This window comes from Acanthochromis polyacanthus, chromosome 1 (assembly GCF_021347895.1).
Source record: "Acanthochromis polyacanthus isolate Apoly-LR-REF ecotype Palm Island chromosome 1, KAUST_Apoly_ChrSc, whole genome shotgun sequence".
NCBI classification, from domain to species: Eukaryota; Metazoa; Chordata; class Actinopteri; family Pomacentridae; genus Acanthochromis; species Acanthochromis polyacanthus.
This window is the reverse complement of record NC_067113.1, coordinates 7,426,737-7,452,775: the sequence shown is the minus strand read 5'-3', so window position 1 is coordinate 7,452,775 and position 26,039 is coordinate 7,426,737. Positions and strand designations below refer to the sequence as shown.

Here is a 26,039-nt window from a genome sequence, read left to right as displayed (position 1 = left end):
GTGGGTCGAGGAAAGCTTGACACTTGATGGGTCAAGTGAACGTTGAAGTTGCACTTGTCCCTGCAGTAATGTTTATCTCCTGTCCACAAAATGGGGCTTTTATGTGCAAGTATACCATCAATATTGTTAGGGCCAGGCGGTGTGTGAACCCAAAAAGCAGTCGAAACAGACAGGCAGGTACGAACAAAGGGTTTAATATATAAAATAAACACAAAAGCTCTCCCTATGGGAGGCACAGGAAATAAACAGGACGGGGGCAAGCTAAACTAAACTAAACTGAGGGCGATGGACCAGACGGCCGTGATGGGGGCTAAACTAAACTAAACTAAACAGGGAGGGTGACTCACGTCTTAGTCCGGGGGGAATCGGGAGACGATGCGGGGACGGGGCTGAAGAGAGCCGGTGGCTGAGCTGTAGCAGGAACAGCGGGAGTGCAGAGCAGAGGGGGGAGACGAGCAGACGAGGGTTTCCAGGCTGAAGGGGAAGACCTGCCTGTCTGTTTCGACTGCTTTTTGGGTTCACACACTGCCTGGCCCTAACAATATCGATGGTATACTTTATAATTAGAAATGCACATAAAAGCCCCATTTTGTGGCTCCTGCACAGCCAGAGAGCAGAGCAGGAGAGGGAGGGGCCATGACAGATATTTTGTTCCCATGAAAACTTCTTATTTCCATCCTGAATTGTGCAGCTATTAAGTCTGCAAATTACTGAAATATGACGAACTTATGAAAAATGCAATGGTGCATGTTGAGCAAGACAGAAGAGATCTTAAAATAAACATATTAAATAACATAAAAAGTACTATCTTAAAATAATATAGAAATCTTTAACAAATCCGTGGATCCAGACTATAAGCTGCATCACTGCCAAAATCGAATCACTTGGTCCTTGTGTCATTTCTGACCTTCCCAGAAAATTTCATCCAAATCCGTTTGTCCATTTTTGAGAGATGTTGCGCACAGACAGACAAACTGACAGACAGACAAACCAATGGTGATCATCACATAGCTCATCAGGCATTTTAAGTTGAATTAACTTAATGTCTTTATGTTAAGCTAATAAAACGGCTAGCTGATTCCACTTAATTAATGTGAATCTAACTGGCAAACATTACTGATGTGAAGCTGTGTTTAGCACTGACAATAAATGTGGTAGTTTACATGGCTGCACAACACCAGGCTTACTATTTTAATTATCCCAAAACTTGAAGCCATGCTTAATGCAGTTATTCAGAATCTGATTGACCTCACAGTTTAATGTGACATTTACTTACTTTGCATCCTGAATAACTGAATGCTACTTATATTCTGATGGCCAAAGTCACTGTGAGAACTCCAGAGCATAAGCGTGGATCGGTTTTGAAAAAAAAAAAGCAAGAATAACTGTAAGTTTTTCGATCTATTTTAGGAAGATGAGCAAGCATGATAACACCAAATCAATCCACCGCTACCCCAGTATCAACTCATTTCATATATAAAATTTGAATGAACACCACAACTCCCAGGCAATGGAACGCAATTTACAGTCTGTCTGTGTTTTCAGCTGACCCAGCTTGTCCTTCACAGTGCCCTGGGATTCTCAACCTATAAAGCAGGTATTATTATCCTCAGCCTGTGACGTCATCTGGTAGAATATTCTACGAGAACTCCGTGCCAGGCTTCGGTCCTGAGGGGAGTGTCACAGCCTTAACCTCATCCCCATCTCTCATTGGCTCCCTGAGAACTGTCCACATTCACCAACAGGCAAAGCACAGGAGGAAAATCATGGGAAGAGCAGACAGACAGAGCCACAGAGGAAGGAATACACAAAGGACACCGGGAGCAAAGACGACAGGGAAGGCCAGAGGGACAGAGGAAGGAAAGACATGATGAAGGAAGGGAAGAAGGAACGATAGACAGTGATGGAAGGGAAGGAAGGAAGAATCAAAGGAAAAGAGAAAGCAACAAAGGACACGGTGGAGGAAGGAAGGAAGATAGGAGGGTACAGGAAGGAGAAAAAGTCAGGGGGCAAGCACAGAAAAATAGAAGTAAAATACAAATAGAAGAAAGAATGGAAAAATGTGTGAAACAAAGATAAAAATGCAGAAGACAGGACACAGAGAGAAGATCTTATAGGAAGGAAGATCTAGGAAGAAAAAGGAAACTTGACAAATAGAAGTTAAAACGAGAGAAAGGAAAGAGAAGAACAAGCAAAAAAATTAAGAGGGAAAGAAGCAACACACTATGTGAAGAACAAATGAATGATAAAGGAACAGAAGTAAGGAGGACGAAAGGAAACAGGGAATGACATGAGGAGAGAAGGAAGAAGAAAGTGGAATGACGCATTAAGATAGAAAGAAAGAAAGAAAGAAAGAAAGAAAGAACACAAGAGAGCAGGAAGAAAGCAAGAAATGGTGGGAGGAAATCAGGAAGGCAAAAATAAAGGAGAAAGAGAATAAAGGAGGCTGGAGATGGTTGAGGCTTCACCTCAGTCAGCAGGTGGGACTGAATGTTTCATTTCTACCACTGGCTGAATATGGAGAAGGATTGCTTACAGACAAATAAAGAAAGGAGAAGACTTAGAAGCAGGGAGTCGATGTAGTTTTTGTACTGAATTTACTCTTCACCTTAAAGCAACTTTTACTGAGTGTGATGAAGCTGCAGTCAACACCAGGCAGCTCTGAGCGGCTGATGCCCTGCCGCTGACACATGTAGAATGACGACGTACACAGTAAACATGATCCTGTCAGGGCGGCTTTGAAGGACTGACACTTTAAAAGCTTTTTGAAACTGATGTCAGCATTCACATAAAACAGCCTGACACTCGGGCTATCACCTTTTTCTTCATAGCTGTGGCTAAATAACCCATAACACTGCAGCAGACACGCTGCAGTAACTGAGGCTGGCAGCATTCAATAAAACTATCTCTCCCTTCTTATGCAATTAACCCAGTTTCTTAGCGAGCCGGAGATCTATGGGGAAGCAATTAAAATCTAAATTCTTCCCAGTGTGTGGACTTCACAGGGAAAAGATCCTTGGATAATGTTTGTTTGGAAGTGTTGACTCGTGGTTTTTTTTTTTTAGACATAAGAAATGTTAAAGGGGGGGATAGAGGACAGAGGGAAGGACAACAGAAGCAAAATGGAGAAAGGAAAAGTGGACGTAAATAAATGAGACAGAGAGAGAGAGAGGAAGGGAGAAGAATACAATGGCAGAAAGACAGGAAGGAAGGAGAAATAGAGGGAGGAAGGAAGAAGGAGAAGAGGCGAGGAGAGGGGAAAGAAATAGATTATAGACGAGTGAGGAAGAAAGGACAAAATAAAATACAGAGGAAAGGAAAGAAATCAGGAAGGAACACAGGAAGGACACGAGAAAGGAACAAATGACAGGGAGAATAATGGAGGGAAGAAAGGAAAGAAGTCGTAGAAAGAAAAGATGAGATGATGCAAAGACTGTGGTAGGAAGGAGCAAGATATGGTGAAGGAAGGAAGGAAGGAAGGAAGGAAGGAAGGAGGGAAGGAAGGAAGGAGGGAGAAATAGAGGGAGGGAGGAAGAAGAAGAAAAGGTGAGGATAGAGGAAATAAATAAATAATAGATAAGTCGGGAAGAATGGACAAAACAAAATACAGAAGAAAGGAAAGAAAACCAAGAATGAAACGAAACACAAGGACACAAGAAAGGAACAAGTGACAGACAGAATAATGGAGGGAAGAAAGGAAAGAAGTTGTAGGAAGGCAGGAAGGCAGGCAGGAAGGAAGGAAGGAAGGAAGGAAGGCAAGAGGAACAGTTAGAGGACTAAAGACATGAGGGAGAAAAGAAGGTACAGGACAAGGAGGGAACGAAGGAGGGATCGTGGGAGACCCATTAGGGAACTGACAGTTAAATAATTAGGTTAAAAATCGATTATCCTTCCATTAAGCGTACTGTTGTTCTTGCGCGATACAGATCATGCCTCAGATCTCATCCACTCACTTGACTCTTCTTCATACAAACAGCCAGCAGAGAGGAAGACCCTCTCTCTATCTGTTTATTTGTTCTCCAGCCAGACACTGGATATGTGTGTGTGTGCTTGTACCGTGCACTGACCTTGAATTCCTCCTGCGGGCAACAAATCCCAAGTCTTTCTCCTCCTCCCACGGATGAACGTTGCGAGGTGACGTCTGTGTGTGCGTGCTGAGGAAGAAGTCCTCCACCTCATCTGTTCACTCCTTCACCTGCAGGAAAACAATGAAGGGAGACGGGGAGAATGAAAAACGGTGCTGGTCGGGGACATTTTTGTGGCCTCTAATCCTTTTTATTCAACAAGAAAGAACAGAGGGTCTGCCCAAACCTTCAGGTCTGGAGTTTTGAAGTATTCTGTTGGGATAGCAATGTTTTAAAGCGCTGGGTTGGGTGTTCTGTATTTGCAGTTTTGCATTATAAATGCTTCACCTGAGCACATTTGTTTGTTTTGTCTATTTCCCTAAGTTGCAGTGTGCTGAGCTCCCAGGCACACGACACATAATGCCTGAGCAGTAACATATAACCTTAGCGATGAGACTTAATTCATCAGCACTTACAGCAGAAAACTGAGTCTGTTTCTCTTGTTTCTTTCTTTCTTTTTTTGTAACTGGCTATGTGCAGCATTGTGTAGCTGCATGAACTGCAATGATTGTTTGAAATCATGTTTAAGGAATCATCAATTTCATCAATTTCTACTTCCAGTTTTGATGCTAAGCTAAGGTAATCCAACTCCAAAATAAAAAAATGGTGTTTTAGCCAAAATGATGAGCTACTTTTTTCCCCTTTTTTCTACAGACAATGTGGCAACATTGTGGACTTTGCTGGGATACTAACTTGTTGAAACTGAACAGAAGTTGAAAGTAGATGAGGAATACCAGCATGTAACACCGGTGAATCAGGAGCTACTATTTACCAGGGAGGGATGGTTATTTGAAACTATTGTCAAATCAGTGGATGGATTAGTTTGCATCTCGGCGAATTGTCTCTTTGAGATGAAGTTTGTTTTTCAACAAAGGTTTCAGAAATGAAAGAGTAAGGTTTCAACGAAACATGCATTATCAAAAGTGCCAAAGGCTTTATAGCCAGAAATCTTTTATTAAAGTAAACGCAGAGATTGCGTCTAAATGCTATCTTATTGTCTGATTTCAGTTAAGTTTGTGTGACACCACTGAGTGGTATCATACCATACCAACATATCAAATGGATCACTGTATTGATATAGAAGAAGACTGAAACCATGGCCCAGCCAGATTTTGTAACTGAGCAAAAAGGGCTTTGGTTAGAACCCTACAGTCGATCTCACAGAGCTTCAAAACTCCTCTGCAGAGATGGAAGAACCATCTCAGCAGCACTCCATCAATCAGGTTGTTATAGCAGAGCAGCAATATGGAAGCCAGACGAAGTAAACAGCATGACATCCTGTATAGAATTTGCTAAACAGCATTTAAATGATTCTAAGAGCATGAAGAGAAAGATTTTCTTCTGATGCAACAATAATCTAAGCAAGATGCTTGCAAAACACAAGGCACCTTCTAAAGTCACTACAGTGAAGCATGGTGGTGTCAGCATCATGTTAATAGAGGAGTTTGCAGCTAGCAGGAATGGGAGAGGTCCTTGAAGAAAATCTGCTCTACAGTACAGGGCCCTGAGCTGGAGAGACACTTAACCTCTCAGCTCCACAATGACCTGAAGCATGCAGTCAAGACAACAGTGGAGTGGCTTCGGGACAAATCTCTAACTGTCCTCAAGTGGCCCACTTAAATCTCACAGTACATCCGTGGAGAGACCTGAAGATGCAAGTTCACAGGTGCCTCTCAGTCTGATGAAACTTGACATCTTCCAGGAAGAAACAGATAAACAACTCAAATCCTGGTGTAAAAATCCTGTAAAGACTCACGCAAGAAGACTGGAACTGCTAGCTGGAACTGCTGGTTTACTGAGCACCAAAAATTGAACTCTACTACCATCATGGTGCAGCTATCCCCAAAATATCTGGGATTCATCATCTGGGAACAACTAGTGCCTGCACAAACTTTTATAGCAACCCAACCATGATGTGTTAATGACTGAGGTCAGTGATGACCAATGTAATGAACAAACTCTGTAGTGCAGACTGGCAACTAGCCACTGTCATCAGTCAAGCCTGTGTGATTAAAATTAATGAAAGGAGGATGAACTGAGAACACCATGCTGTATTAAAAGACTACAGTGGTTGCTTGTCTGTTGCGAGGGTTAGGTTCCAGAACCCCCCACAATAATAGGCTGTATTGGGACCATGGAAAAAGTGCCTAGAAAGTGAATTTCATTTCACTCACGTGGATCTATATGAACTCTGCCTTATAAGATATATCTATCGCTAATTAGTACCCAAAAAAAGTTTCTACTCATCGTTTCCAGTCATTTTTTAATAATTACCGTTTTTGTGTCGGTCTTTTTTACTGTGGCGTAGTGATATTTACATGGGCGGACTAGGATTTGCAGTGCGTGCAGCAGTTTTTGGTCACGTGGACCAATAGGAGCCGAGTCCTGTTGCTGTGGTATCAGATCAAAACAACATGGCGTCGACTGTATCTACCACAGATACGAGCGAAGACGACGAAAAGACAAGGAAACCGCCTTCAAAAGTTAAACAATGCTATATGCATCTCACAGATGTCCAGGGCGAAGATGTGCAGGACTTTACACGGAAACCGTGGTAAACTTACACAACCTGCGTTAGACAGTGGCTTTCTCCAGTTGCAGAAGGCTGCTGAGCTGAAGGAGGACACCAGCGTGCTTTTGCACATTAAAGAAAAAGACTGTGTGGCCCTGGAGGTGCGATACCACAGGACCTGTTACGCATAGTACACTAAGTTTTTGTCAAGGCCTATGGAAACAAGTACTGCAACCCCAGATGAAGCGTGAGTTATTACAATGCATTAACATTTTATTACACATTGTACATTTCAATATGAGGCATTGACAAACAACATAGTCTTTAGTTTGTTTAACTGTAGTTCCAAAAACCTATTTGATAATTTTATTCAGGAAAAATTGGCGGAATAGACAAGCTTAGATCATCTTGATTGGATTATGTAAATATGACATGGCTGCAACAGTTTACACATGGTTTGTGTGTGTGTGTTTTTCAGAACTGAAACACCATTCACTGACAGCTACAATTTCTTCTGTGAGACTGTCATCCGTCAAAGGATTATAGTTGACCAGGAAGTGCTGCGAATTGACAAGCTACGAAAGACATTTGTGGACATGGTGAAGAATCAAGATGGTCTTGATGCTTCAGAATACAGGTAACCGAAATATCATGTGTCTCTCTCACGGTTCTTGTAAACAAAAAAAGTAAATACTACAAGGTTAATTGTTATTGACTTATTCTCACAAAAAAGGGTATTTGCGTATGTTTATGTAAACACACACGTGCATGCGCACACACATACTCATCTTTCCCCATATTTTTTGTGTTTCAGGCAGGATCTACTGAAGAGCCGGCTGACGCGTGACTTCCGGCAGCTCACTTTCCACTGCCCTGCCAAGAGAAACATCAGTGAACTTGTTTTTGTTGAGACACTGTCAGCTGATAGACTATTACAAAAGATACCTCCACAGTCAGGTACATCTACTGAGTCCACTGAGGTAAGCCAAGCTGAAAGCCAAACTGAAAGTGACAGTGAACACATGGCTAGCACAACATCTGGACAGAATACTACTGATGTCACAATGGACACTGTACAGTGCAGGCTTGATCTTAAAGAGGGTTCTCAGTGACTCTCCTGGTATGACATGCCCCTGGCCTCCCACCGCTGACAATTTAAATGTGTCTGATGCTCAATCTGTTTTGCCAGAAGAACTATATAATCTAATTGCCTGGATGATAGAGGCATCAGAAGAGGCAACAAGAGTGGGTTATGTCGATATTCCCGATGATGTTAGGCTAAAAGTTCTGTTTGTCAAGGCATTATTTACCTTGCATCTAAAGGTCGAAAGCAGACACCAAAGTCATTGTGCCTTGGGCTAACTGTATGCCATTTAACAGGATCATCTAATCTTTTGTCATTGTTGAGCAGACTAGGACATTGTGTTTCATGGAACACAGTACTCAGTCTCGACACTAGCCTAGCTGAACTACAACTGCGAGGGTTTCTCAAAGAAGGTGCCTACAATACTGGTGTGGGACAACATTGATTTTGGGGAGGAGACACTGTCTGGTGGTGGAACCACTCACCATACAAATGGCATTATGCTCCAAAGTTCTATCACTGAAACTGAGTCAGGATCAGACAGACCGCCGCTACAGAAGGCAGTTTGCACATTCAAAGCACCTCCTAGCATCCCTGTAGAACACTACCAACAGTCTAAAAGACAAGGGCCACAGAGCTTGTCTCACAAGGAAAGTGTTCCATTGCAGGCAGAAACATACAGGTTGAATACTGTGTCGGCTGCCAAAACTGAACTGGCATATGTTTTATTGAAGTATGCAGATGCTGAAGCATGCACAGTGCCAATCTGGACAGGTTTCCATACAATGCTTCAATGTAATGCGACTTTGCAAAAGTCAGCATTGTATTATCTTCCAGTCATTGAGGCTTCACCGACAGAGATGTCAACTGTTAACACAATTCTGAAGAGAAGTGTTGCAGTTGCTGATCAGCTAGAACTGGACCAGGTAGTATTAGTTTTTTACCAAGCTATATATGCCAAAGCTCAACAAATCCGCTGGAAAAATGACGATTTCATGAAGCGGCTAGTGATTCGACTAGGTGAGTTTCATACATGCATGTCTTTCCTAGGTATTTTAGGAAAAAGGTTTGGTGATGCAGGATTGCAAGATATACTCATTGAGTCAGAAGTTGTTGCCCCAGGATCCATCAATGGGGTGATCAGTGGTCATCAGCACAACTGCAGCATGAGGGCACACAAACTTATGTATGAGAGTCTGCAACGTATTTGTATGTGTATTAATCTATATTTTCATATTCAGAGACACTGTCGTATTTGAATAAATGTTTTACACCATACTTGTGAATGACTCTGACCTTTTGTGCATTTTTTTTTGTTTTATTCCATTTTTGCCATTATTCCGATTTAGGAGGGCGTGGTAGCAATTTGGTTTTCTCCGGGCACTCCGGCTTCCTCCCACAGTCCAAAAATATGCTGAGGTTAATTGATTACTCTAAATTGCCCGTAGCTGTGAATGCGAGTGTGATTGTTTGTCTGTATATGTAGCCCTGTGACAGACTGGCGACCTGTCCAGGGTGTCCCCTGCCTTCGCCCGAGTCAGCTGGGATAGGCTCCAGCACCCCCCGCGACCCAAATGAGGATAAAGCGGTGTATAGAGGATGGATGGATGGTAGCAATTCGGCTGATTTCCAGCCATTTATGGCCATGGTGTGCATTTTTTATTTTATATCTTTCATTACACAGTAGGTTGTGATATTTTTAATATATGACACATAAGCTTTTAGCTAAATGTACTATATATTTCATTGTGCTGGGTGCAAATCACTTAAGTTGAAGCGTTTCCTTCAAGAAATTACCTACATTTCTCACTCTGAATTCACCTGTGTGTACACTAAGGCACTGATACTTGTTTCAAATGTTTGGTAGATGTGTTTATGACATTTGATAAAGATTTTGTGTTGCCAGAATTAACATAGCACTTAAAACAAGCAAAACCAGCAGCACCAGATTTTAGTTTTTTGGGTATTCTCATAAAGATACATTTCTGGCTGGTGACAAAGTTCGGACAAATATTCTGAGTAGAACTTTTAACCCAGAGTCTAGAAGGGTATTGCCTATGAAAAAATGCATTGAACACGCAGATCCAGCGTAGTGGAGCGAAATTCACTTTCTAGGCACTTTTTCCGTGGTCCCAATACAGCCTAAACGCAGGTTGTGTAAGTTTCCCACCGTTTCTGTGTAAAGTCCTGTACGTCTTCGCCCTGGACATCTGTGAGATGCATATAGCATCGTTTCAATCCTTTTTTAGTAACTTTTGAAGGCGGTTTCCTTGTCTTTTCGTCATCTTGGCTTGAATCTGTGGTAGATACAGTCGACGCCATGTTGTTTTAATCTGATACCACAGCAACAGAACTCGGCTCCTATTGGTCCACGTGACCAAAAACCGCTGCACGCACTGCAAATCCGAGTCTGCCCATGTAAATATCACTACGCCACAGTAAAAAAAAGACCGACACAAAAACGGTAATTATTAAAAAATGACTGGAAACGGTGAGTAGAAACTTTTTTGGGTACTAATTAGCGATAGATATATCTTATAAAGCAGAGTTCATGTAGATCCACGTGAGTGGAATGAACCAACACAATCTCGTTCAGCCAATACAGCCTATAAGCAAAAATCTGCAAAGTAGAAACTTTATATTTATTTTATTATTTAGATATATTTTAAGGCTTTATAAATCATCCCGCACTCTTATAAACCTTACAAATCAGCTATCAGACACGAGATGCTGAATGACAGAGAAAACTGACGCTATGGTCGCTGAGCCAAAAGGGTGCCCAGCACTGTACGCTACCCATTTATTTATAATTAATAATCTTTCAATATGTTTTAATTATTATTTATTATACTTTCTTTATATTGTTTTCAATGTTTAGGCTAGAAAATGCTTATTTTACCATAAAACAATAAATACAGTGATCCCTCGCCATATCGCGATTCACTTCTTGTGGTCTAACTCTATCGCATGTTTCTCGCTATATCATGGGATTTTTGCAGCTTATAAGTATTTATATATTTTGTGGCAAGCTGCATTGACGAATGATGCCGGAGAGAGAATATCTTTCTTTTATGCACAACTGACAGATGCTTTTATTTTGACACACACAGAGAATGACACTAGAGAAAATGTGGCAGAAAGTCATCAAACACACTTCACACTCACAGTCCTGACATCATAACACTTAACCAAACTAACTAGACTGACTAAACCAAACAAAAAACACAATAAAACATAAACACTAATAACAATGTAACACATAAACCAAAATAATGACAGTTAACTCCCAACACCCCAAACTCCCATGGTGCATTGCAGCACAACAGCTCAATCATAGTGACCTGCTCTGCGATGGCTACATTATATTAATTATTTTTGCGGTAAAATAAGCATTTTCTAGCCGAAAAAAAATTGAAAACAATATAAAAAATATGTAAAAATAAATAATTAAAACATATGAAAAGAATATTTAATCAAAATAAAATGCATATGGGGGCTGATTGGCTCAGCGACTGTATCATCAGTCTCTTCCATTTTCCATATGTAGCATGAATTCTGCATCTCGCATTGTCTATTTCACATAAATGTCTGATGTTGCTCCACGGTGTGTGGGGAGCGTTAATAAAGCTTTAAAATATACATAAATAGGAAAATAAATATGGTCCCCACTTCGCGAATTTTGAATGAGAGACCACTGTATACAAAAATACCTATATACCGCAAAATCCATGATACAACCCTCATTTTTGCTTTCTTAGAGTCAGACAAAAGATGAGAGAGAGGATCACTATCACAAACTACCAAAGGAAACAGCGCTAGTAGATTAATTTGGTGAAATAGGTGTTAGAACACTTTCAAGCGCAGTTTGACTTGCAGGTCTCTTCTCATGTTGAGACAACTGGCGCTCCCTACGGTGCTACCTGCAGGTTATGAAATGAGGCTGCCCCGTCATACAGCCTTGGGTCAACATGATAATTGAGGGCGCATCTTTGTGTCACACTGACTTTGCAAATCACTTCAACATGTTTTCCAGGCAGGTGCCTGCGGCGAACATCACTTAGCCACCAGCCAGCTTCACTTGGAGCTAAGCGCTGTAACAATTATTGTGTGGCACTGCCATCCATATCTGTTCTCATGGAAATTCATAATTTATGACACATCCTTATTTCTGACTCTGGGGACCTGAATGCCTTTATCCCGCTAAATTGTGATCTGATTGGGCAGCTGCAATCTCAGTTGCTTCTTTGAAGTCTCATTTCTTCAAGTGCCCTTCTATAGTCATGTAATGTATCATTGTCCAGCAGCGCATACATCTAGTGAGCCGAAGCGGCATCAGCTCCCCACCTCTCCAAATAGAAATGGTAAAGCTCAGGTTGAGAATAATGTCTTCAGAGTGTTTGACTTAGTGCTTGCATATTTGAAATCATATATGTTTGTGACTGAGAGTCAGCCATTTTATCATCGTCCCTACTGAATATCTTCCCACAAATGCTGCACAAGTACTACAGTTTTACTCTGCCAGCTGCTTCCATGCCTTAATCCAAATATACAAACTGTGTTGGAAACAGGTGTATGTAAAGTTCAGATGGACTTAAGTAATGAAAGCAGTATTATTTTGTGGGGAGAAATGACTGTGGCACAAAAAACATGGTTTGAAAATATAATCAGAATCATAGCCCAGGTCGTTTCCTCTTTAGCTTTGACCTTGTTTTTTTTTTTTTTATCTTAACTTCCTAACTATGGCATTACAGGGGGTCCTCGACTTACGTTGGAGTTCCGTTCTTATGGATCTACGTGAGTCGATTTTTGCCATAAGTCGGAACTCCGGCGAAAATGTAAACAAAGCTGTGACATGCATCATGATATCCATCAGTTCTATGGAAAGAGTCATTTTACAAGAAGATAAAGAATATTGCAACGGACTGATGTTGTTGTTGTTGATGTTCAGGTTTTTAATGTTTATTCTTCAGTTCCAGATTTACCTAATGTCAGTGAATGTGCCATGTTTAGTTAGCTCACCTCTGATTGGCTGAGAGTCAGCAGTAGTTTGTGTGTTGAGAGCTGAGAATGTCAGCTAATTTTAGAGCTAAATTATAGGTAAAAAGAAAAAGAAAAAGAAAAACAACTGCTTTGAGCTTTGTCAGCTTGCACAGGGTGAAAAGTTAACAAGAAACGTTACATGTTTCAGTGCATCACTGATTAACAGGAGTCAGCACTTGTAATGTAATGAACCATTCTGAGAGGCTCTGTAGACTAGTATTTAAATACCTGATATATCAGCTCTGCTGTGTAGCATTATTGTGGCTGTCTCAGTTGTAGCTGCACACAGAGGGTTTTTTTTTTAATATTTTACTTTTTTTTTCTAACAGAATAACAGTTTGAGTGTTGTCAGCAAAGAATATCATTAAGGATTCTTTCTGTCTTTGATTAGGCAGTGAAAAGATAATAATGCTTCATTTTGGCACGAGTTGACCTTGTGCGACTGATGAAAGACTTGATTGTGTTGGATGATTTACGCAAAACCAGCATGTCAAGCTTTCATGAAGCCTTTGTTATACAGTCCAGCTTTGGTGAAGTCTGTGAAAAAGACAGACAAAGCAATTTGGTTCGGGGTAGCTAAGAAATCAAACTGACAATCCTAATCTAGGGTGTTGAAACCTGTTAAACCTTTGTGCTTTTCCTTGCCTGCCTGCAGTTACTGCTCCAGAAACAGCGCTTGCTAACACTTTTACAATCATCACCTCTGTCAAACCAAGTCCATCTGCTTAAAAAAAAAATGCCCCAATTGTACATGAAAGTAGTCTATTTGTCCGACGACTTCCGAAATGTGATCTGAACTGAACAGTAATGGATTTTTACTGGTGAGTGCAGCTAAGAATGTGTCAAAATCTGGACAAAGCCGATTAATTATACTGTAAGTGAAAATGAAAACTTCATCTTGAACCTCTAAATGAACTTCTGACACCAACCAACGCCAAACTACAGAACATCTGAGGGTGTACTTGATCTTGGTAAAAGGCTGTGTGTACTTTTTTTGCACTGGGGAATAAAAATGCTCTAAGATTTCTGCTGGGCACCCGCAGTGGCAAATAAACACATCAGCTTGAGTCCACCCCCTCTCTCTTTCTCATATTTTCCAGCCTATTGCCTGTCATTCCACCGCCTCATTTGAGCCACCTCTCTTTTTTTTTCTTTGCAGGAGATAGTTCTGCAACTCTATTAGCAAAAAGGTTGACTGAACAATCTGCAGGATTGCACCAACTCTCAGGAACTTGCTGTACTCCCAAAGGTGATGCCATTCAATTCTCCTCTTCCCTCCTCTATGAGATCAAACTAAAATCTTCAAAGTTAAATTTCACTTGTGAAACTTAACTTTCTCTTGCTTCAGAACAAAACTTAAACTGCAAATGGAGGCAGTCTCAGCACAAAACCATCCAAAACTATGTAGAATTATTCACTGTGGAGCTTCCAGTCTTTCAAACAGGCTTCATTTAAAAATAAAAATTATATTAGAGATACATTTTATAAGCTTCCGTATACTTCAAATGAACTCTCGCTTCATCTCAGTAAGAAGGAAAAAGAGTCTTTATCTGTTCCGTATGGCCACACTTGAAGGAACCGAAGGACTTGATGCAGTGAATCGTATAAATGAGGATAATGGTGAACATATTTTGGACACTCTCTAAATAAAGACATGCTCAAAAAACTGCTTGAAGTAGCTGGTGGAAGAGGATTTAAAAAAAGAGTCTGGGGAGAGAAGTTGAAAGGATAATGCACAGTTGGATGGTTTAATTATTACTTTGTTTGTAGACTACTGGGGCCTTCACGCTCAGGAAACTGTATAGTAAATGCTGGCACGTTACGCTTTCACGTGCTTTTTAGGGATGAGATGCAAAGCGCAGCATTAGTTCAGTAACAGCACTGATATTGTAGTTGTACTGGCCGATCAGGACTGGCTGTTTCCAGTCTGATTCATAGTCACTGGATCAATCGCAGCAATACAATCCATAATATAATCAATAATATTCATGCAAGTGCACTCATCACTTTTATTCTGTATTTCAGATGTATTTCTTATCGCAGGGTTGAATTCCATGAGAACTCCTTCCACTGCAGAGCCTTCAACTGTACATGAAGACGGAAACACAACACAAACAAACGCTATTCTGCCATTCCCACCCCAACACCTCCTGCTATCTCCATCCCTCTCATTCACACTTATGACCACCTTCCCTGAGCCTGGTTCTGTCAGAGGGTTTTATTTTCCCCTCCCGATCCCAGGGGGATTTTCATTCCTTCCCTCGGTTGCTCATAGGGAATCCAAAGGAACTTTGGATTGTTGGGTTTTCTCTGTTCTATGCCCTAGAAATTTCCACAGTGTAAGTTTACTGTGGTTTGAGATGGCATATGTTGTGAATCTGTGCTTTATAAATAAAACTAAACACCACTTCTTCCCAGAATATAAACATATCTCCTGCCTATTGAAAGTCCTTAGTATTTCACGTTTACTTATAGTTGTCGACATAAAAATATATCATTAGCGACTGTTGTGACTGCAACTTTTTTTTCAGTATATTAGTTGTGCTCTGTACCTTTGTAGCTGTAGCATATCACCCCAAAAGACGGTCAGACACTTAAAATAATGGTTCGGGCCTTTAATCTCAAAACCAATGTAAGAGCTGGTTACAGACAACAAAAAAAAAATAAACAAAGATATTTTACATTAGCATAACGATTAAGCATGCAGCACATACAGTAGATGAACAAACATGCAGTTAATAAAAACTTAATAACAGCATTCTAAAGTTATTTCAAACACACAAAACACATTTTAAATACACAATAGTAAACAAATACTGACCTTGTGTCTCTTCAGAGGGTAGATAATAGATAAACAGACTTTATAAATTGATTACGTTCTGTTCTTTTTCTCACAGTACTTGTGACAAGCTACTTCCGTAACCACAAACATCTGGTTGTTGTCAATTTAAACAGGAAGTGTGATGAAACATGTAGGAATATGCAGAAATTACAAAATAAAAGCACCATAATTTGCGTTCACTCATGTAAATTTGTCAAATCAAACTAAGTTACCTGCAGTAGTCATAACATTAGCGTTAACTAATAAGGAACATAAAGCTAACTTATTTTTAAAAACTTCAGGGGTCTTTCAAGTTTCCCAGAAGAACTGTTTCCCGCTCAGTGAGTCGAAACAGACAACTACAAAATTAAACAGTTAGGAGAAGGAAGTTTCTTGATGTGTGTTCTTTGAGAAGAAGCCCACATGTGTCTCTGCAAATATGTTATTGAGAGCTGATGTCAATCACAACTGTCTTCCAGGACAACATATATATTTTTCATAACTATTCAATGATAAAGATTAGAGAATAAACATTAACATCAACATGATAAGGAGTATCAAATTAGGAGAAAAGAATAACATCATTTAGCGCATACTTTTTTGTCAATTTAAGTCATGTCCCATTCATTACGAAGAAGCAGGCAGGGCTTATGACCTGTACTGCAACCAACCACCAGGGAGCCATTGTCATATGTTGGCTTCACTTCCTGGTGAAGTGTCGTCCATCTCTATATGCAGACTGTGTTTGTGACAAATCGGACTGTGGAAGCATTTCCTATGAAAGTTGGACCAAATTTTGATGTCTTTTGGACAACATAGTTGATATTCTGGGCTGTTTCTCTACACACTCCATTTCTACATAACACATATTGGCACAGAATGTGGCTGTCTGCTGGGAGACCATGTCCAGCAGTCCCTACATGCTGGATACCAGCATGCACTGTGCACAAGTACTCAACGCTCAGATCAGTAAGGCTTTGCCAGTGAGCAGGTTTACCTGTTAAGCTCCTTATCACACCTGCCTGCCCCTTTTCTTGCCTGACAAATGAGAGAGCACAATAGCATTTACAATTACAATGCTGTGGTTAATTCTGAGCTGATGGGAAACATTTGTGTATTGACTGGGGAGCTGTAGCAGCTATTAAATTTTAGACGTCACCAAATCAACTAGCAGCAAATGATGTTTTAGTACATTTAGAGTAACAGAGAAACACTTGTTCTTTGTGATATTTGGGTCTTTGAGGACATTTTCATTCACTTTATTGTCACATTCTCTCTGTACTGGCGTTAGAATCCAACACAATGAAACACATCGCACTGTGACTGTATTATACTGACACAGAAGTCCTCGGGTGAAAAGAAACTTATTGTATCTCGGCAACACTCTGTGTTCTCACACTGTCCTGTGACGTCAAAGAACATCTGTGAATGGAGTGAAGGCTGCTACAGTGAGCCCACAGCAACATGGCCAAAGAGACCACTGGCTCTTCAGAGTATTGAAAACAAATCCTACATCTTCTAAGCTTTAAAGCGGTGTTCCAAACACACTCCTCCTATCTTCAGGGTTTATGGATGAAACAGATATGGTTTTATTGCATAGCTGGACATTTCTTGATCAAAGGTACATTCTCCAAACCACTGCCATGGAGAGATTTTAATACTTGTCTACACAGGCAGCCATGCACATTGATACTGACGCATGCAGGCTTAATGTGATTTCCATGTTCTGCTTGTCAGCATTACCTGACAAAAAGCCTGTGGACTCATTTAGATCACGCACACAACAGATCTGTAGCTAGTGCGTATGAGTGTATAAACAGCTCTCATGGCTGCAAGCATGGGTTAATGGAGATTTTTTTTTCTTCCCACAAGTCTCAGCTGAGAGGGTTTGGCAGGTTATGTCACAAGCTAAAGGCCAGAGAAAACTCGATTTACAATTCTTGATTTATGGGCCAATAGCCAGGTCTTTGCTTTAAGCCAGGGGTGGTCTTAGGAAGCCTTTTTGGGTCATAGCTCAAACTCTTACCACTGTCAAGGACCTTTACTCTGCTCATCTATCTCTCAGTCGGTAACTGAATCTAAAGTACAAATGTGTTGTGATAGTTGAGCACGATCCAAACAGCTTGTTTTCCTTCTCTTATGTGATCAACTCCTGCCATGAAATGACATGAGGGTGACACAAAACAAGGAGCCACAGGGAACTCTGACCTCTCTGCTGCCTCTGTGTCTCTGCACACAGCCAGACGATGAACGGAAAAAGAACTGCAGCAGAATAATGAGGAGGAAAGGAGAGAAAACAGGTTTTTCCATTTGATCAAGAGCTCTGGTCAAAGAATGCATTTCAATGGCTTCGCTGCACAGAAAATAATCACATAAATACCTTGCGGTCGTCATCATTAGCAACCCTTGCCTGAAAGTTCTTGCAGATTGATTCCCAAATTTTTAATTGTCATCCACTGCAGTGGAAATGAAATGCACACAATTTCTGTACTTTGAGTCAATCTATTCAGCAGTTTGCATACCATACAATACAAGCACCTAAACATGTACATAACATGAAAATAAATGTATATGGCTAAAAAAGCCTATTATGAAAAATGTGAACAACACACATCAGCTCACTGTTCATTCACAATAATAATATAGCATAGACTGCCATCCTTTTCTTTCATTATCACTTTTTAGTCATCTTTCTGATTGTGCCAGAGGAAAAAGTAGGAATTCTTATATCTGATCCAGTTATGACATGCTTTGGATGTGATTATTGCTCACATTATCACTGCATTTGTAGTTGAATCTAAGATAATACAGATACATGTACCATAGCTGATTGCTCTTTTTAGCCATGAATATGGAATTATCTTTTCAAATAAAAATTGTAATTGTGCCAACAAATTCAGGTAGTCTCTCGTCTTAATGAAAGTGAGTCCTAATGATTTGTCACAAAGTGAGTAAGTTAACTTGAGATCTTTACTGTGGGGAATGCAGGGGAATCTGTTTTTACTCAGCCCATCGTTCGTTTGTACTGTAAAAATTGTAAAACCTCATATTAAATCAGCTTATATTTTAGCATAAATTCTATCAAGCTATATAGAAATGTTTAAAACTTGATTTTTAAAAAAGCTGAACACATTCAAAACTCATGATCTTAAGTTTAGTTGGCAATATGTTCAAATGATTGTTTAGTTAACTAAATAACTCTTACAGTAGATTCTAGCAGTGCCATAAGAAATGTGTCTATTTTGTGAAGTGTTTTACATGTGTCTGCGTGTGTTTGTTTTGTTTTTGTAATACAAGAATTTACAGTGAATGTACGACTGATTTACTGATTTGCAGGTGCGCTCATCACTGTTACTTTGTATTTTAATCGTAATTCTTATTGCAGGGGTGGATTCCATGAGAACTCTTTTCACTGCAGAGTCTTCAACTGTATATGAAGATGGAAAATGCAACACAAACACAACACAAATGCTATCCTGTCATTCCCACCCCAACACCTCCTGCTATCCCCACCCCATCATCCCCATTCCCACCTAACCCTCCCTGAGCCTGGTTCTGTCTTTTTTGTTTGTTTGTTTGTTTTTAGATCCTTCCCACCCTTGCTCATAGAGAATCCAAAAGAAACGTTCAGTTAATTAGCAGAAGTAAAGAAATTGACTTGATATTGAAAATGTTATTTTACTAGTTAGGAATAAATATTACATAAAGTCAGGTAAAGTGTAGTTTTTCTGATATTTGTTGCCTTGAAATGTTGGCTTTATGTGGCTTTATATTTAGGATATAGTCAGCACAACCATGTCTGTTCAGTACATTCACACAGTCCCTGTATGAAGTTACTCGAACACCCATCATAAGTTGTTGTGTCGCAGTTCGTCTACATCAGCCTTGGCAGCAGTGACAGTCTGCTGCATGTTTTCCAGGATACTAGTACCTTCCTCTGTAGATCAGGGTAAATGCAATGTATTGCAAAGTAGCACAGAATACTGCAAACAAATGCAAACTCATTTTAGAAAGAAAAAAATCCCATCCATTTTCTTTTGGGTACTTTTTGTGTAAGACCTAAACCAATGTATTGTATTTGTGTATTGTTTTTGTGTATTCCATTTCGGTGGAATGGTCTTGTACTGTAGTAGAATACTGATGAACACAGCAGCATGTTATGCTAGCCATATGGCAAATTTGACATTTTTGATGGTGATGTTAGAGAAGAGGAGAATGCAGGAGCTACCCCTGTATAACCAATCAGTACTGAACCACGCACAGCAGTTTTTTGGGTTCTTCTTAGAAGTATCTACATTGGAGTAGGTATTCTCTCCTGGAAGCAGTACTGGAAGAGATTGTACAGCTGTAGTTCCTGCATTCTGAACATGTGCAGAGATTTAGGCCACCCCCAAAAGGCCAAGTTCCTGTAGTGGAAAATGACCTGATTTGTAGATTCCTTTGAGGGATTTTTAAAGCATCTGAGCAATTCTACTTATCAAATCTTCAACATCTCAAAGCCCTTATCAAATCCATTCAGGTGACTTTAGGACCTAAATATCGAAGACTGGCCTTCAAGTACTCTAAACTGTTAGCCTTTCCACAAGCTAAAAAGCTGCTTTCTTGTTTTAAACATTACTTTTTGTTAGCTGATCAGGAATCCTTTACTGTGACACTAAACTCTAGTTAATCAATTAGATGTTGACTAATTAATCAAAGCCAAGTGTTTAAAGGGGAACTTCGTTTTTTTTCAACCTGGGGTCTGTTTTCATATGTCATTTCATACATGTGAGTGATGGAGAAATGAATTTTCGACATAGCTCCAGTATTTAGCCAGGCAGGCAGCTTAGCAGCCCAGCTAGCAGCTCAGCTAGTGAAAAGTATGGGGCAAGAGCCCCCCCCCCCCCCCCCCACGTCAAAGTCCACCCTAACTCGCTTTTTTTCCCCACACTGACTGGCTCGGACAGTCTCAATGAGTGTCCCACAACATAGTAGAGATGAGAAGTGAACGAAAACCTCCACGTTACCTGGCAATCGCTCTTTGTTGTGGTCTGTATCCAAAGCTCAGGATGCTAGAAAGCAAATCTCGTTCCGAAATCCCGCGGTTTTGGCGCGAGCTAGCTGAGCTGCTAAGCTGACTGCCTGGCTAAACGAGCTATGTCGAAAATTCATTTCTCCATCACTCACATGTATGAAATGACATATGAAAACAGACCCCAGGTTGAAAAAAACCGAAGTTCCCCTTTAATGTCAAGGTATGCTTTGACTGCCTCAGTATTACACGTCTGTGTAAGTTTATGTAGTGTTTAATCTGTAGCTTACACCCACCCTAGCAGAATAAAGTCAACAATCATTTTACCGCTGTTCGCTTTTCTCTGCTGTCATTACTGAGACACCAAGAATCAACATGCTACAATGGCCTCCAAATGTACATCCAACAAAAGCTGACAAAGACACACACCCTCAGACGAAATGCACTTTCTACACAAACCAAAATCTATCCGACTGTGAATTGCACACAGACACAATCATCATATTGGCTTTAAGTGGCTGTTTGTGACTTTCTCTCCACGTGAGGTTTAAGTCATGTGCCTGCCGCTTTTCATTAAGCTAATTCAAGGCTTTACTCTGTGGCCAGTTTTAAATCCCAAGCTTAAGAACACTATGTAGTATAAAGAGGTAATGAGGGGTGAATCGACTTTGTGATGCCACAAAAATATTTCCCAGTGCCCTGCCAACATCTTAATATGGCCAGCTTTTACTTACCTAGCACTGGCAGTAAAAGGTGCCAGTACCCAGCAGCCACCTGTTTATGTCCGTAGGTGGCTGTGGATGAGAGGAAGTGTGCCTTCTGCTCTCACTGCTCTAAAGTCAACACCCTGCCAACACACTTAATCCGTCCTGCGGAAAGTTCACATGAATCCACAAGTAGCCTTTCTAGGGGATGCTCAGCCTCATCTACTATATTTCGATTGTTTTAGGGCACTATTATATCCAACCCCTCAACACTGCAAGCAAATAACTGCTCTTTCTTCCTTTTTCCTTTCTCCTGTTTTAACTCAGCTTTTCCTTCAGGCAACCCAGATTGAGCCAAGCTTGGCAGTCACAGGAGCAATTTGTTAAAGGACTATGGAGTGCTCTCGTCTAATGTTTCACTAAATTATCCGTATTCACCCGCCTCTAGTCTGTAGTAAAGCCTCTTATGGCGGCACTGGGATTTCAAACAGCAGGGCTGAGGTCAGTTGCAATCTGATATTTTCTTTTAGTAGATGGAGAATGTTATGGAGCCACTCTAGCCAGGGTTGCAAGGGTTAGTGCTTTGTTTTTGCCATCATATGTGACACTGTGTCCTTACAGCTGTTCAGCAGAGGAAACACAGATAATTAGCGAGCTGACAGTGACATGAGCTGCACAGTGTGCTTGTCTTTGTTGATTCACACATCAATGTTTGACAGCACATAATTATTTTATGGTTGTTATGATGTACCCTGTGCAAAGAAGCTCATTAATTTCCATGTACATACATTGTTGCTCTCACAGACAAACACATTTCAGGAGGTTTCACTGTGCGGGTCTCCTAAACTTGAAATCACAAATTAGTCCTCTTGAAGAATCTATTTCAAGACATTCATTTACAAAAGCAGGACATTTGCAGAAAATTTGTGGTAAATTTGTGGCTGTTTTGCAAGAAAGACATTAGTTTACAAAAACATGCTGTCACAAGCACCCAGCAACACTCTGAAAAAAAGAAAAGCACTCAGAGGGTAGTACTCCGCCAAGGCTGCTCAGTCATTGCATGATTTCTGATGGATGAAATCTTTAAAAAAAAAATGCGTGGTCCGCAGCGGTTGATTTGTAGTAGGATTGCAATCATCTGACTGTCAGAAGGCAGCTGACATAGTGTCCACTTGTTGTCACAGTTACAGTGACGCCATGCCGCTATCTCAGAATGACAGAAATTTTTAACAAATCCGTCGAGCCAGACTATAAACCGCATCACTGCCAAAATCTAATCCCTTCATCCTTGTGTCATTTCTGACCTTCCTTGAAGAATTCATCCAAATCCAGTAATCCGTTCTTGAGTAATGTCGCTAACAGACAGACAGACAGACAGACAGACAGACCAATGTCGATAGTCACTTAACTCCGCTGCATTCCTTGGCGGAGTAATAATGAGAAACTGCTACTTTTGCTAAACATTAGTTATTGGGCAGTACAGTTCTCACTAGGGCTAAAATTATAGTAAACTTCTGGAAATTACTATTAGTGGCAAACATTTCAGCTTACATATCTGCCAATGCAAAGGCCCAATCTGATACCACATCTCTAGATGACACACATTTCAGGCATTGTAGATTTGCTGTTATATCTATTGGCGCCTATTATATTTTCATATCATAGTGCCTGGAAGAGGCAGTTCTGTGTTGGTGAGCAGATAGCATTATGGTAGTTTTATCTAGCAAGGGACACCATGACGAAGTCTTCTGTGACAGTTGAGTTAAGTCAGGCAGCCCAATATTTAATCATCAAACTTTTTTTTTTTTTAAAAAGTGTCTTGTCAAATCACACATTATTAAAGTTTAAGGTTAGCAGTAGCTACCTGCCTTCTGTATTTTACACTGACTACAACTACAATGTAATGTAGCTACACTGTATCTTCAGGGGTTATTGGTGTTTCCTGTGCTTCGCTTATCAAAAACAATGAAAAGGTTCTATGAAATATCAGTTGTAATTAGGTTCCCTGTGCAAAGAAGCTAATTATCTTGATTAGCTAACACAATCTAGCATAGAACACAGAAATAATGGTTGCTGGAAATGTTCCTCTGTACCCCTATGGAGATATTCCATTAAAAATCAGCCGTTTCCAGCTAGAATAGTCATTCACCACATTAACAATGTCTAGACTGTATTTCTGATTCATTTAATGTTATCTTCATTGAAAAACAAAAGTTTTTCTTTCAAAAATAAGGACATTTGTAAGTGACCCCAAACATTTGAACGGTAGTCTATAAAAGCTCAACATTCCAGTAAGTGCAGTCTTGTTTATAGAGTTAGTCTCCTGTCTTCATTCTTTGGGTCTGAGGGTTTCAAGTGTTTATTTTAGGTGCACATTTTGGAGTGGTTTTCCTCCATTTGTATCTACTGTGTTCCACAAAGTCAATCTCCTTCCAGACAGAGTGCTTCTGTATCCAAGTCCTCAAACAATAGATAAAGAGTAAAATAAGGACATTTCTCATTGAGGCCAATCTTTTGAATGGTAGTGTAAGTCCAACGTTTCTGTCACAGACACACTGAGGAAAGAGTTAAAGTGTTCAGCTCTCCTAGACCTGAACCACAAGTTAGCCCTGTTCATGAAATGAACACATACAACTGACCTGCACTTAATCTCTACATGTAACTATGTGTGTTTTCAAAGGCAACACACTTTGTAATTTTAAGTTAGCAATTATTACCAGTCCTGTTGTATGGTATTGTCTGCTTTGCCTTTCCCTTAATGGACAGCATTAGAATCTGTAAAGACTGGAAATCTGTTCTTGCTAGCATAACTACAGTATGTCCCCAGGCTGCTGTTGATTATTCGATGGTTTGCTTATCAAAAACATAAAAAATCCTTCCATAAAGCCTGAGGCATGCTTGTGTCTCTGAGGGCAAAAGCACATACAGTACTTTACCTTGTACTTACAACAGTTTTAATCAATTATGTAGCTGTGCTGCTAACTGCCTACATGCAAGTTTGATGAAACACGTTAACTACTCTGACTGAAATGCACAGAGGAACTGATTACTTTTTATAGCTGATTTGCAGACAATATGTGGTTTTCATCCACATTACTTTAGTATTAGCCAAACAATGCTGGCTTTAGGTCTGCTGCATGCGTGCAATACCCTGTCACACTGATTCAGTGCATTTGCAATGATACAGTGCACTTAGAATGGATTCTCTCATTTGAAATTAATGAACTTCCACATAAGTGAATGCATGCCATCTCTGATCCTACCTCAGATTGTTTTGTGCGTTGTGTGTTGCTATATTTTAAATTCTTAACCAAAAAAGGTTGTTAAGAAACCTAGGCTAAATCATACTCTCTCATGCTCTGTTTGCACACAATGCATGTTAGTCTCTTCCAGTAGCAAGCAAGATGCTAATGATCTAACGACCAGATAAGCACCTCAAGTACATTCCACGACTACCTGAACCTGTTCACAATGACAAGAACTGTTGTGTTTACACATTTCCTAGAGCCTTGCTTCTCCACTGATTTCAAAGCTACAATTTCCATGAAGTTCCACCTCATAGAAGTTCAAGAATAATTGCTACTGCAGTGAGTAGGTAAACAGACTTAACATATGACTCTTAACCAAAGTACAGCAGCAGGCACTTCATGCTTTCATGACAATTCTGTTGTTATTGCCTCTTACCATTTACTGTATAATTACTCAGTGCTCGTTAGACATCCATATTTGCAAGCAAACACAAAGAAAAGTGATCATATACACCTGTCTGGCATGAATACAGCAAAGTAAGAATATACTCGCACTGCAACCTTGGGTATTTCTTTACTGACACTGCTGGCATGACCTAAATAACAACCTGTCACATGCATGAAACCCTGTTGATGTGCTGCATATGTCGACAAGGTGACTCTGATTTACCTTGAACACACTGAACACATAAATGTTAGCAGCCATTTACACCTTTGCACATTATCACGTCCTGCAGTTAGCAAGAATCAGGCAATGAATAATGAGCTGTAAATAAACACAGCATACTCACATTTACTAGCCACAGCTATTTTTTTTTGTTTGTTTGGTTTTGGTCATGGGAAAAACGTAGCTCCATGGATGTCAAACAATGTGATCATTAAAGGCTTTAAGGCTAGTTGGTTGACCCTGAAGTTTGGTTAGGACTGAAATTTAATGATTAGATAGGTACTGGCCATCCTCTGTCTAATATGAATGTCTAATACGAGGCCCAGTGATCCCTTGGCTAACATCAGACGCTGTCAATTGGTCCATATTTGCCATCAACGTCTACTGGAGTCGTCGGTACATTTTGCATATCCATGACCCTTGAAGAATAAGCCAAAGGATCATCAGAGTCAACGGCATTTATTTTCCAACATTACCATTGGGGTTGACATTTGTCAGTCTGAATAAAATGCTTCAGTAACTGCTGAGTGGATTGCCATAAAATTTGTCACCAAAATTTCTTTAAGAAGAATGGCTGTGAACTTGGTTATGGTACATAAGGCCATAGTGGTGACCTTGAATGGTGTTCTTTTACTGCCTGGCAAGTAAAACAAAAGTCCTGAGTATAGTAAAAAAACAAACAAAAAAAAACATTGTTTCTCTGCAACACACATTGATGAATTCACTTTCACCAATAATGATGAAAGGAATGCCTGAAAACATAATTAAATCATTCATGAACAATTAATGAGATTACCCTTTCTGACCACTTGCTGTTTGCCTTTGGCT

General features: G+C 40.2%; 1 protein-coding gene across 5 annotated transcripts in view; it reads right to left on the bottom strand.

Moving 5' to 3' along the window:
- The window catches only part of LOC110952644 (leucine-rich repeat and fibronectin type-III domain-containing protein 2), a 249,831-nt gene that overhangs the window by 160,609 nt on the left and 63,183 nt on the right, over window positions 1-26,039 (bottom strand). For 4 of the 5 annotated variants that reach the window (XR_007941931.1, XR_007941932.1, XM_022196284.2 and 1 more), the window contains exon 2: window positions 4,068-4,195. The gene's annotated coding sequence lies outside the window, so the exon portion shown is untranslated. Of the gene's footprint in view, window positions 1-4,067; window positions 4,196-15,581; window positions 15,604-26,039 lie in introns of those variants that run through there. The other variant, XM_022196285.2, reaches the window with a different exon arrangement.